Genomic DNA, 12,910 nt, shown 5'->3' on the forward strand with positions numbered 1-12,910 from the left:
CCAATGAAAACACTCTCTCCTAGTCTCTATTTCTCTCTGTAGCTCTGAGTCTAAGAAGATGTGTTTTCGTAAAGATCTCTTCAGAAAGAGACAAGACATCTACTTGAACTTGGTTCCTCCCATTCTCACACAGCTCATTCATTGGCAATCTGTGCCAATGCCCCCAGTATCCGCCTCTACCCCTGCTTACCTTGCATGTTAACTGACAATATGGGTCGTCCGCTCCAGCGTCTGTGCTTGCTCTACCACTTATTCTAGGAGCCCATGCATTTATGGAAGCATGTGAAAGGATTGCCCTCATGCTATCAAAGAACATCCTTCCTAATCCAAACACCAATTGAGGAGGTTTTGTCCAACACACAAATGGCAACTGTAATGCTTTGTTTTCAACATAAGCTGAAGTGATAGCCCTCAACAGTCCAAGCACACCCTGCCACAATCCCTTTTGCAAATGAGGGCTTCCTTCAATCAAACACACAAATGGCCAGTGGAAACTGGAGTTTTCAACATCAATTGTTCCAGATTCAAGACATTTTTCTAAATAATGATACCTGCCATTGAGGACCTCCGTGAGGTTGAGGGTCCTGGAACGGCAGAGTCACAGAGAGCGAGAGGGAGAGAGAGAGAGAGACAGAGGGAGAGAGAGAGAGAGGGAAAGAGAGCTGCATCCATTGCATTGGATTGGTCCGCTCCCTGATAATCTTAGAGTTGCCTCAGCATTGGATCAGTCATTCATCTGAATCGATGTCGCATGGGTTGCCTGAACTCACAGTTTTAGGCTCCCCACTAACCACAGCAGCCAGCGCTGGGCCAGAAGGCAGCCAGCAACTTCATGCAGGGCCCTCTGTGTCCCAGTCATGTGTGGGGGTCTCCTTCAGAGCCCTGTGGGTGTGATTCCCTCCAACAAGTCGGGAGACGATGCTGTGCTTGGTCTGCTGTCTGCACCTGTGTTAGGAGGAGGTGGGCAGATGACTTGCTTGTACACACACATTCTGGTCTGGGCAGTGTGTGAACCTGACCCCAGCTCTGCTTTCCAGCATGAGTTTAGTTCAGGGAGAGAGACAGAGAGAACCATTTTGCTCAGCTACCTCTGGCCTATGGTAGGTGGCTTCCACAGCTGTGCCCCTAGTACTTGGCTCTTGATCTCTCTCCTCCTGAAATCCCTGAAATTCCTGTCCTGAGGTTATTCCTTGTCCTATATAAGAATCCTGTGCAGCCCAAGTTCACCACCCACTTTGAGCTCTTTTACTCACTTGTGGGAGCCTCAGTCCAGCTGGGGCTTCCCCTTTTGTAGGCCCTTGTCTCCCAAGGGTTAACTCCAGGGCTTAGCTTGTTTCTCTAGGGGTAATGGGATGGGCAATCTTGGCCTGATACATTTAGCCCCTGGCTTGACTGTAAGTTCCCTCTTCGCCCCTCCCCGGTTTTTTAAGATGCCCTGGGGGAACTTAGGCGTTGCTAGAGCATTGGGAAAATACTGGGAGGAACTAGACAGATTATAAAAGAGGCAGGCCAACTTCGAATAAACACGGCATTCTCTTTACAAGAATGACCCACTGCAAGTCATCTTTTTTGTAACCTTAGTCCCTCCCCTCGGCTTGGGGGCAGGGTACTAAGCAACATGGACGTTGCTGACACCCTTCGCTCCCCTTTCAGGCCTGCTCCCAGCCACAGATCTTTTGCATGTTGGTCGTTGCTCTGATCTAGCCTGGAATAATCCATCACCGATCTTAGTCATTGTCATCAAATGTTGTAGCCAGACCTAGCCTGGCCCATCCCCAGTCCTGACTCTCACTGGTGGGTGCTGCATCCTAGCTCTTACCAGCCTGTCTTCATCCCTGGCTTTCATGCAAACTGGTAGGTGAGATAGCTTAGCCTGGCATGATCTGCACTCCATCCTAGCTCCTGCGCATGCCAGTGAGCTAAGGTTTGACCTGGTTCTGCCCAATCGGCCTGCCCCCCAAGCCCTGAAGCAACCCACATACCTGCCACAAGTGAAGCAGTGCTGCCTTGCCTTACCAACACTCAGCTATGACTCACGGACTCACCAGCAGAAGTGATGGCCCACCAAGGGAGTTCCCCAAGTTCCTCTGTCAGAACCACTCCCAGACGCAGATCTCATGCATGCCATTGGGTGCTAAGCCCGTTAGCTGGCCCAATCTGCCTCTGAGTCTTGGCCTTTGCGTGTGTTGGTGGATACTGCAGCCCTGCCTTCTCCACATCCAATTCTTGGGTGTGTCTGAGGGTGCTCCAGCTTTCACCAGCTCAGCCTATTCCCAACACCAGTGCCCGTGAGTGTTCGTGATTTCATTAGCGATGCCGAGCTGAGCCCACCACCACTGCCAACACTCAAGCAAACCAGCTGGTATAGCAGTCCCATGGGCGTGAGCTCAGGCTCCCCCACACAATGTGCTTTCAGACATTGTTCTCTCACATTCTGGCCAGAGTCATGGCCCATCCAGACATGGTTCACATCGTTCCCCAACACTCCTTGATGGGTATTGTGGTTGAGCTCAGCCAAACAGATTTCCTCCCACGGCTTTTGCATGTCCTCTCCTGTTTCCTGGAATATACCTGCTCTGCTTCCCCTGGGTAATGTTTCTGCATCTATTTAAATGTGTCCTCACCCTATTCCACCATATGGATTTTCCAGCTGCTCCACTTCTACTCTAGCTATCTGCTGATGTGCCTTGGTAAGTGACCAAAGGTGGCACCAACTTTCAGTGCCTGCATCCATGTAGAAGACGAGAGGAAGCTCCAGTCTCCTGGTTTGGCATCTGCCAAGACATGGCTATTGTCTCTCTTTCTCTCTGTTCTCTTTTTGATGTCTGCCCTTTCGCTCTGTTCAGCTGTATTTCAAAGAAGAAATCAAGAGCAAAAAAGAGAGAGAGAGAAGGTAATTCCACCATTGTGGCTCACGTTGGATGTCCGATTTACCCGCTGCACTGGTGGCTTTTCTCTTGGGGAGAAGGCAGTCTAGCTCTGGAGTCAGGAATTTAAGCCCAACTGCTGAAAAGCAGTTGGCACCATCTTGGTTCAGGTAGCGTGAGGATGGGACACCCCATTGGCCATCTATGGCTAGTAGGGGAGGATCATCCTAGATGTGGAGCTGCCATGGATCGGGCTAGGTGCCTGATAAGGACACTCCACTGGCTGATTTTGGTCCTGAACCAGGCCTGCAACGCAGATGCTGTGTTCAAGAGTCCTGCGGCTGAAGGATCCGGTGAGGCTCTGGTCACCTGGTCAGGACAGGGCTCTAGCTGTGAGGTGGGTTCTGGTTTTGTGGGCTCTGGGGATGAGAGATCCAGCAAGGCTCACGTTGCCATGCCCTGACCCTTGGTTCTACCCATGAGTGAAAAAGCCATAGTAGTGGACACAGCCTCTCATGCACATGGAGAGAATGGCAGACCACTTCGGACCAGAGGCAGGAGAACAGAGCAATTTGGACAACTGCCCCAGGAAATGATGACAACAAAACGCTGGGTGAATGGAGACTTGTGGTCGAATATAGCAGACAGCGGGCAAGGCAAGGTTGCCACACCTTTGGTTTGGTGAAATTGACAGCAATGGAGAACTACCATAACCGCCTGATCAGAACCCTCAGAACATGCAACGCAGCGGGACCCTGGGTTGATATTGGGTGGCGGTTCCCCATCATGGGGTACTGGGACATTTGGGAGGCTGGGCATGGCTTCCCCCTTTATCTCTCCACTTCTCCCAGAGACAGGAACAATGGAGAATGAGGGAACAATCATTTCACCCACTTCTCCCTCATCCTCGATCCTGCCCACCCTAGTCAACCCTGTCATCACCATCCAATAAAGAAAAGACATTTATTTTGTAAAAAAAGAAGGTTTAAAAAAATCAGAAAACATTATCAGTTGTGACATGAAGCATTTCAGTAGAATTGTGTAAACTGAGGCAGAGTGAGGGACAGACGAGCATCCCTGGCCCCGTCACAGCCGCAGGAGCCACAATGGGCTGGGCCGGGCCAGGCTGAGGTCGGAAGGCAGGAGCTTCATCCACATGTCCAAGTTGAGTGGCGTGCGTCCAAGAAGTGGGCACATGTTCTGCTGCTTTCCTTGGGCCATTGGTAGGGAATTGGCTCACAAGTGGGTCAGCTGGGACAAGAATCACAGCCACATGGGATGCTGGCATCACAGGATGCAGCTTTGCCTGCTGTGCCACATGCCTGGTCCTCGGAGAGCACCCCTGGGGTGAACTTGCCTCAGGAGACACAGGAGGCTGGGAGGTGGCAGTGAACTCCTGGCATCTGGTGTGTGCTCATAGGCCTGGATGCTGTCTACTGGATGGCATTTATGAACATCCCCACACCCTCTCATATACACAGACACTTACACACGCACACCATCCCTGCCATTGAAGCAGATGAAACATTCCTCTCTGTATCTCTCAATCACACACATTCCCCATCTGTATGCTATTCAGGATAAATAAAGTTACGTGAAAGTTTTAAAGACTATTCAGATTTTATTTTTCTTTAATCAAAACATCCTTTAAACATTCTAGTCAATATGAAGGAATGCCCAAGAAAGGCCTTGTCTTTGCATAGTCACGTCCTGTTTGTCATCAGCTGGTATTTTCTTGCTCGGGCGAAGTGTAAATAAAAGAAGTCCAACTTGGAAATCTTTCTGGATCCTAAGCATTTGAAGTAGCATTTGGCAGGTAGAAAGACAAGCAGGAATCCATCAGGTGGGACACTGTGGTGACTGGTCTGGGTGGAGAAGGTAGACATCCAGAGTGTTTGGGTCGACGTCGAGGGGGGAGCCATAAATCCTCACCAGCTCATCCAGGTCATCGGGAAGGGAGGCCCAGGGAGGCGAAGGATCCAGGACCAAGTCCTCCAGGTCGCTGGGCCAAGCGCCCTGCTGGCTGTTGTGCCCTGAGGTTTGTGGAGCCTGAAGAGATGTAGGTGTGGGTGCCTGGGAAGGCGGCTGTGGCTGTGGTGGCAGCGGCTGTGGCTGTGGTGGCAGCGGCTGCAGGTGGGAAGGTGTGGTCCCTTGTGGGTGGCGGCTGGAGCCTGAGGTCGACCCGGGTTTCTCCTCTTGCTTGGCAGAGACACTCAGGTCAACGCCACTGGTGCTGAGTTCCCGGGAAGCCCTCCCTGCTGCTGCTTTTTCTGCTGCTGCCTGAGCTTGGCTCGCCTATTTTTAAACCAGACCTGCGGAGAGAGGGGGCACAGGTCAGTGTCTGTGGTGGAAAGAGAGTGAGGTGCCCCCATCCCAGGCCAACACTGCCTCGCAGCGTTTCTCATGGACATACAACCCACAAGGGAACTTTGCATGGCACTGTGCCCAGCCCTGGGCTCCTCTGGGGAGGTGACTGCTGCCGCGGACCCCAGTGAGGCGTGCAGGAGCCCAAAGCACCAAGTCCTGGTAGGCACTGCAGGTGCTGCAGCTGCCGGGAGCACTGGGTGTCCCCACCCTCCCCCATGACACCGACCTTGACAACAGTCGTGTCCAGCTTCAGCTCCTTTGCCAGGCTCTCTAGGGTGTCCCAGTCAGGGCACGGGGTCTTCTCGAAGACAGCTTTCAGGACCCTGAGCTGCTCGGAGCTGAATTGTGTGCGTGGTCGGCGTGCAGCATTGCTAGGGCCTACAGAGGCGACAGACAGGAAAGTCAGGACTGCTTGGCTGGGACCCCAGCAGGTGGCGAGGGTCCATTCGCCAGCTGCACAACCTACTCCCCAAGCCATTGCCCCCCACACACACCCTGCGTGGCTGCCCCGTGAACCTGTGCACAAGCGAGCCACCTCTCTGTCTCTCTGTCTCTCTCCAGTGAATGAAACTCACACTGGAAAGCAGAGCTGGGGGCAGGTTGCCACACTGCCCAGACCAGACTGTGTGCTCACAAGCAAGGCCACCTGCCACCCACCCCCGCCCCACCCCTCCTCCTTACACAAGTGCGGACAGCAGACCAAGCACAGCACCTGCTCCTGACTTCTTGGAGGGAATCACACCCACAGGGCTCTGGAGGAGCCCCGTCCCCACCACACACGATTGGGACACAGAGGGACCTGCATGCACTTGCTAGCTGTCTCCTGGCCCAGCCCTGGCTGCTGTGGCTTGTGGGGAGTGAACCAGCCCGTGTAAAGCTCTCTCCTAGTCTCTGTTTCTCTCTACAACTCTGACACGAAGGCAGCTCATGTGTCTTGAGACACATGACAAGAAATCCCCTTGAACTTGGTTCCCCATGCCCACACAGTCCACTGCTTGCCCAGTGTGTGCCAATTCCCCCAGTTTCCCGCCTATGGCCCTGCTTACCAGGCATGGTCATGGACAAGATGAAGTCTACGCAGGCGTCGACTTCTCCAGCTTCTGACTTGCTCTATCCCTCCCTCTCGGGGCCCACATACTTATGGAAGCGTGTGAAGGGATTGCCCCCAGCTGCCCAAGTCACACCCTGCCACAATCCCTTTTGCAAATGAGGGTTCCTTCAGGTGGGGTGCAAAATCCAATCAAACACACAAATGGCCAGTGGAAACTGGAGTTTTCAACATCAATTGTTCCAGGTTCAAGACACTTTTCTAAATAATGCTACCTGCCATTGAGGACCTCCGTGAGGTTGAGGGTCCTGGAACGGCAGAGTCACAGAGAGAGGGAGACAGAGAGCGAGAGAGAGCGAGAGTGAGAGTGAGAGAGATCCACATTCATGGCCTTGGATTGGTTCACTTTCTGATAATCATCTTAGAGTTGCCTCAGCATTGGATCAGTGATTCATCTGAATCGATGTTGTATGGGTTGCCTGAACTCACAGCTGTAGGCGTAGTCTGCAGAGCCAAAGCACTGGCCCAGCTGTGTGTCCTGTACAGATGTGGTGGCTCTTTCTTTTTATACTCTCTCTTTTCATGTTTCTTACTCTTCCTTTTTTTTTAAGTTTTATTTTTATTATTTTTTTATTGGAAAGGCGGATATACAGAGAGGAGAGACAGAGAGGAAGATCTTCCGTCTGATGATTCACTCCCCAAGTGAGCGCAACGGCCGATAGTATGCCGATCCGAAGCCAGGAGCCTCTTCCGGGTCTCCCACGCGGGTGCAGGGTCCCAAAGCTTTGGGCTGTCCTGGACTGGTTTCCCTGGCCACAGGCAGGGAGCTGGAAGGGAAGCGGGGCTGCTAGGATAGAACCGGCGCCCTTATGGGATCCTGGGCGTGCAAGGCGAGGACCTTAACCACTGCGCCACGTGGCTTCAGGCTCCTGGCTTCGGATCGGCATAGTATCTGCCTGTTGCGCTCACTTGGGGAGTGAATCATCAGACGGAAGATCTTCCTCTCTGTCTCTCCTCTCTGTATCAAATATCATCTGAGGAAAGTAGCCAAATGGCTAAAGTCCTCATCTTGCATGCACTGGGATCCCATATGGGTGCTGGCTCATATCCCAGCTGCTCTACTTCCCTCCCAACTCTCTGCTTATGCCCTGGGTAGCAGTTGAGGATAGGCCATGGCCTTGGAACCCTGCAGCCACATGGTAGATCCTGAGGGGCTCCTGGCTCCTTGCTTCATGTTGGCTCAGTTCTGGCCATTGCAGCAGCTTGAGGAGTGATCCAGGGAATGAAGACCTTTGGCTCTACTTCTCTCTGTAAATCCAACTTTCCATCAAAAATAAGTAAATAAATAGGGCCTGGCACAGTAACCCAGTGGCGAAACTCCTCCCCTTGAACGCACCGCAATTCCATGTGGGCACCGGTTCTAATCCCGGCAGCTCCACTTCCCATCCAGCTCCCTGCTTGTGGCCTAGGAAAGCAGGAGAGAATGGTACAAAACCTTGGGACCCTGCACCTGCATGGGAGCCCTGGAAGAGGCTCCTGGTTCCTGGCTTTGGGTTGGCTCAGCTCCAGCCATTGTGGTCACTTGGGGAGTAAACCAGTGGATGGAGGAACCTCCCTGTTCCTCCTTCTCTCTGTAGATCTGCCTTTCCAAGGAAAAGAAATAGCTCTTTTAGACAAAAAAAAAAAAAAAAGTAGAACCAATTTCCAAGCAGTTGAACTGTAACTGTAGAATTGCTCATCTTGGCTCTAACCTGCTTTTTCTAACTTCTCTACCCTTATTTGCTCGCCAGTGTAAAGGCCACCAAGATTTTTTTTTTTCCTTTAAAAGCTCACTGCCCCGACAGCAGAGGCCTGTCTCCCTCAGACTCGTGCAGAGTGGAGGCAGTTGCCCACTGGCTAATAAATACTCTCAATTCTAAATTGGCTTTGGTGGACGTGGTGCACCCAGGAACAGAGCTACAATCTTGGTCATGGATAATCGGGGGAACAATTCACTTTTGACAGAGCTCAGGCATTGAACAGACACTATTCAGTCCTCCTCAAAGAACTGCCACATTTGTGCCACCATCTCCACCACCAGCTCAGGCCAGAGCAGTGCTTTACCCCCAAAAGGCAGCTCACGCCCATGGCCCTGGGCACCCAGAAGAACCTCCCAAGCCCTCAAATGGTGGTCTTCCTCGGGGGCTGCCTGCTCTGCATATGTCACAGCAACAGAATCACAGAGATCATACAGCATGTGGCAAGGGGTAATGTCTCATGTTATTTTGTAAAGGCTACCCAGGGAACTCTGGTAAAAATCATGGTAACAATAACTCCCTTGGTAAACCATGGGGTTCTTTCTTGATCCTAAGCATTTTTATCTGGACATTAACCTGAAATGCAGATGAGATCTCATCACGAGTAATATTTTTCTTTACTGTGGTGTCGGAAGGAGGTAAATATTCAGGCTGTTTCAGTCGGTGTCGCCAGGGGAACCATAGATCCGCATCAGCTCCTGTGTATCGGGAGTAAGGTAATTCAGCTCCTGGGAAGCTGCGGGACTCGGGTGCGTGGGCGCTGCGGGCCAAGAGCGGCCTGGGATTCTCCTGCTTGACTGGGGTGCTGGAATCCAAGGCCTCTGGTGTTATGCTCCCAGCAGCCCTCCCTGCTGCTACTGTTGCTGCTGCTTCCGCTGCCACTGGCTGGACTTGGCTCGCCTATTTTTAAACCAGGTCTGCAGAGGGAGGGAATACAAGTCAGTGCCTGCGGTGGAGACAGAGTGAGGTGTACCCATCATGAGCACTGGGCGGCTGACCTTGCACAGGCCAACACTGCCTTATAGCCTCTCCCATAGACACACATTCCAACAGGGAACTTTGCATGGCTCTCCATGTGATTCTGGGCTCCTCTGGGGAGGTAACTGCTGCTGCGGACCCCAGTCAGGCCTGCAGGAGCCCAAAGCACCAAGTCCTGGTGGGCACCGCAGGTGCAGGTGTTGCAGCCGCCAGGAACTCTGGGTGTCCCCACTTTCATCAAATACACCGACCTTGACAACAGTCGTGTCCAGGTTCAGCTCTTCCACCAGGCTCTCTAGGGTGTCCCAGTCGAGGTACGGGGTCTTCTTGAATGCAGCTGCTCGGGGTTTGAATTGGGTACATTGTCATTGCCCCTCCCCAGCTGCAGAGGAAATACATGGGGAGGCTTGCATGACTTTACTGGGACTATCGGAAGTGGCAATGGCGGGCCCAGTTCAGTCTTGGCAGCTTGACCACAGCTCCTAGCTGCTGAAGGTCCCTGGGTAGTGAACCCAGACAATAGGGGAGCAATTCTCTATGTCTCTCTGTTTCTTTCTCATCTGTAATTCTGACCCCCAAATAAATAGAATATTTCTTCAAATAAATATTTTGTAGAGACTGTTTTCCTACCTCTGACAAGAAATATACTTCTACATGTTTTAGAAAATTTGTGTCTTGTTTTTTTTTTTTTTTTTTGTAAAGATACATTTACAGAGAGAAAGACCTACCATCTCCTTGTTCCTTGTCCAAATGACCCCAGTGTGTGGAGCTTAGCTTATCAGGAACTAGGAACTTCTAGGTCTTTCATGTAGGTGCAGCATCCAAGGCTTTAGGCCACCCTCTGATCCCTTCTCAGGACACAAGCAGGGAGCTGGATGGGAAGTAGAGCAGCATATATACAAGCCAGAACTCCTATCAGATGCTGATGCATGCAGTCAAGGATTAGCCAATAGAACCATCTCATTGATCCTGAGAAATCCACTTCACCACTTGGTTTCTCCATGCCCTGCAGCACCTGCAAACTCTTCCAATCCCCACCCTCTGTCCCCAGCTTTCCACCCTCTGGCCCTGCTTACAGGACATAGTCACGAACAAGAAGCAACTTTCGGAGCCATTGTCTGTCCCGGTCTGAGCCTGCTCAACAACTCCCTCTCTTGATGTGCATATATAAGCATATTTGTGAAGACATCAAGACTTTGCCTGAATCCTCCCAAAACATATCCCACCATAATCTATTCACTGAGGTGGGTGACTGGGGCCCAAGCACCTAGACCATGCTCTGCTGCTTTCCCAGATGATCAGCTGGGGTCTGCGTTGAAGAGCAGCTGTCGGACACCAACTGGCACACATGAGGTATGGCAGCATGGCAGGTAGTGGGTTGACCAGCTTTCCCACAGGGCAGTCCCCAAATCAATATGTTTTCTGGCAGCCACTTTCTGAGTCCAATTGTCAATGCCCATCTCCTCTCATCCAAGAATCCTCCCAAAGGTTCTGGGTTTGCCAAGCTCCTCTACATTCAATTTTAGGTTTCATTTCAAAGTCAGGCACCACTGCACTGAGAGAGAGAGAGGGTGTGGGACACAGCCATTCCCTGGGAAGTGAAGCCTAGGCTGGAGTGTCAGCTCAGATGCTGGGAGCCTGCAGTCCCCAACACCCATCAAGTCTGAGCTGCCGGCTGAGGCTGGGGGCACAGCGGAGCTGGATTGGGCACTGGGGGCGTCATGTCCAAGCAGGGCACTAGGGTCAGTGGGAGGGAGGGAGGGCTCCCCCAGCCTGAGGCAGCCATAGGGGATCTGAGATGTCACATGAGTTTGCTAGATGTGGTCAGATCAAGGCAAAGGGGCATTGGGGCACAGGGACTCTCAAGGTGTTATGCACATGGACTTTGCAGAGAACCCAAGAGAGACTCCACTTGATCCACTTGTTCTGAGAAAGCAGCCAGAGTGAGCAGGGCAGCTGACGTGGAAAAAGAATGGGAGAGCTACCCTATCTATCTTTCTATCTATCTATGTGTGCCTTGGGTGGATGGGCTCTGAGAGTGAGTGGTAGAGCATGCTCAGACACTGAAGAAGACAAAGCCGCTATAGGCTGCAACATGTCTGTAACCATTAGCGATAAGCAGGGTCAGAAGCAAAAAGCTGGTTGCATTGGGCACACATGAGACAATCAGAGGTCTGGGCAGCGTGTGAATGTGACCCGTACACAGCTTTCCAGGGTGTTATAGAATTAAACTCTAAGATTATTTGCGATAAAATTTCACATTTTTGAAAATAGCACAAATGAAACCTTAAGGATTACAAGAGATTTGTCTTGTATTACTTGTATTTCTTTGAATTCTAAATTCCCAAAAGTTGCCATGGATATGCAGATGAAGTTAGCTTGCTAAACATTTATCGCAACAAAAGACACTCCAGAGTACAATTTGCAAGTCTAGAGGACAAGTTCTGTAAAATCGTTTTTTTCCTTGACCTTGTCTTCCTGATCATATTATATATTTAAAAGGTGGACAACCAAGCAACAGAAAACTTAGGGTCAGGTAATGGAGGTCTGGAGGAATCAGAAAGTGGCCAGCTGTCAGCAATAGAAGACCTTACTAACAAAATTAGCATCCCAGGACTGCTATCAAAGCAAAGCATTCAGCCAAGCTTCCAATGGGAGGGGATCCTCAGAAGACTCACTTCCATCCTCTCCCCCTTCCTCCTCCTTAGAGAACTCTGAATCTGCTTAGCACTGTTGCTCCAGACTTTGTCTGGTCTGAGGTTCCTTCTCCTTTTTTACCCTGGTTTGGGGTCCCTTCTGTCTTCTTACTCTGGTTTGAGGTTCCTTCTGTTTTCTTGCTCTAGTTTGGAGTTCCTTCTGTCTACTTACTCTGGTTTGCGGCTCCCTTCCCCTTCTTACAGATAATTTTTGAAGGAAGGGACACACCACCGCTTGACGGGATGACAAAGCAATATTAACCAAGTGCCAGAGGAAAAAGGTGGCTACAAGGAGAGCAAACCATGGGAATATGTCGCAGACCGTTTCAACGAACTTCTGCGAGCCTTAAGCTTACTGTCACTGCCTTGTGAGTGGAGCAGATCATGCATCCCTTAATCATTTGCACTTTAGTGAGTTCTTGCTCCATGATAAATTTTACTTATGCCCCTGCAAAATTTTTAAACTTGCCTGCGGATTTACAGGGTCCCTCAGATTGTCCCTCATGCCCCAATATCGGGAGAAGGTCTGGGGATGCAATTAATTATGCCCCGGGCCCGGTGCGGTGGCGCAAGTGGTTAAGGTCCTCGCCTTGCACGCCCAGGATCCCATATGGGCGCTGGTTCTAATCCCGGCGGCCCCTCTTCCCATCCAGCTCCCTGCCTGTGGCCCGGGAAAGCAGTCAAGGACAGCCCAAAGCTTTGGGACCCTGCACCTGCGTGGGAGACCCGGAAGAGGCTCCTGGCTTCGGATCGGCATAGCATCGACCGTTGCGCTCACTTGCGGAGTGAATCATTGGACGGAAGATCTTCCTCTCTGTCTCTGCTCTCTGTATATCCAACTTTCCAATAATAAATAAATAAATCTTTAAAAAGAAAAAAAGAAATTAATTATGCCCCTCCAGAGTTCCAAGGGTCCCTCAAATTGTCCCTCCTGCCATAGAACAGGGAGAGGGTCTGGGGATGAAATCAGTTATACCCCTGCAAAATTCTAAATTCTAAACTTATCTTTGTAGGTCCAGGGGTCCCTCGGATTGTCCCTCCTGCCATGCCCCATGGTAGGCACCATTCTTCAGACCAGCAGAGCCAGTAACGTGGACAGCGGACACGGAGAGGGTCTGGGGATGAAGCACCAACAGGAGACCAGTGATGGTGGAAGTC

This window comes from Ochotona curzoniae, unplaced genomic scaffold (assembly GCF_017591425.1).
Source record: "Ochotona curzoniae isolate NIBS_2020 unplaced genomic scaffold, NIBS_Ocur_1.0 contig_2699, whole genome shotgun sequence".
NCBI lineage: Eukaryota > Metazoa > Chordata > Mammalia > Lagomorpha > Ochotonidae > Ochotona > Ochotona curzoniae.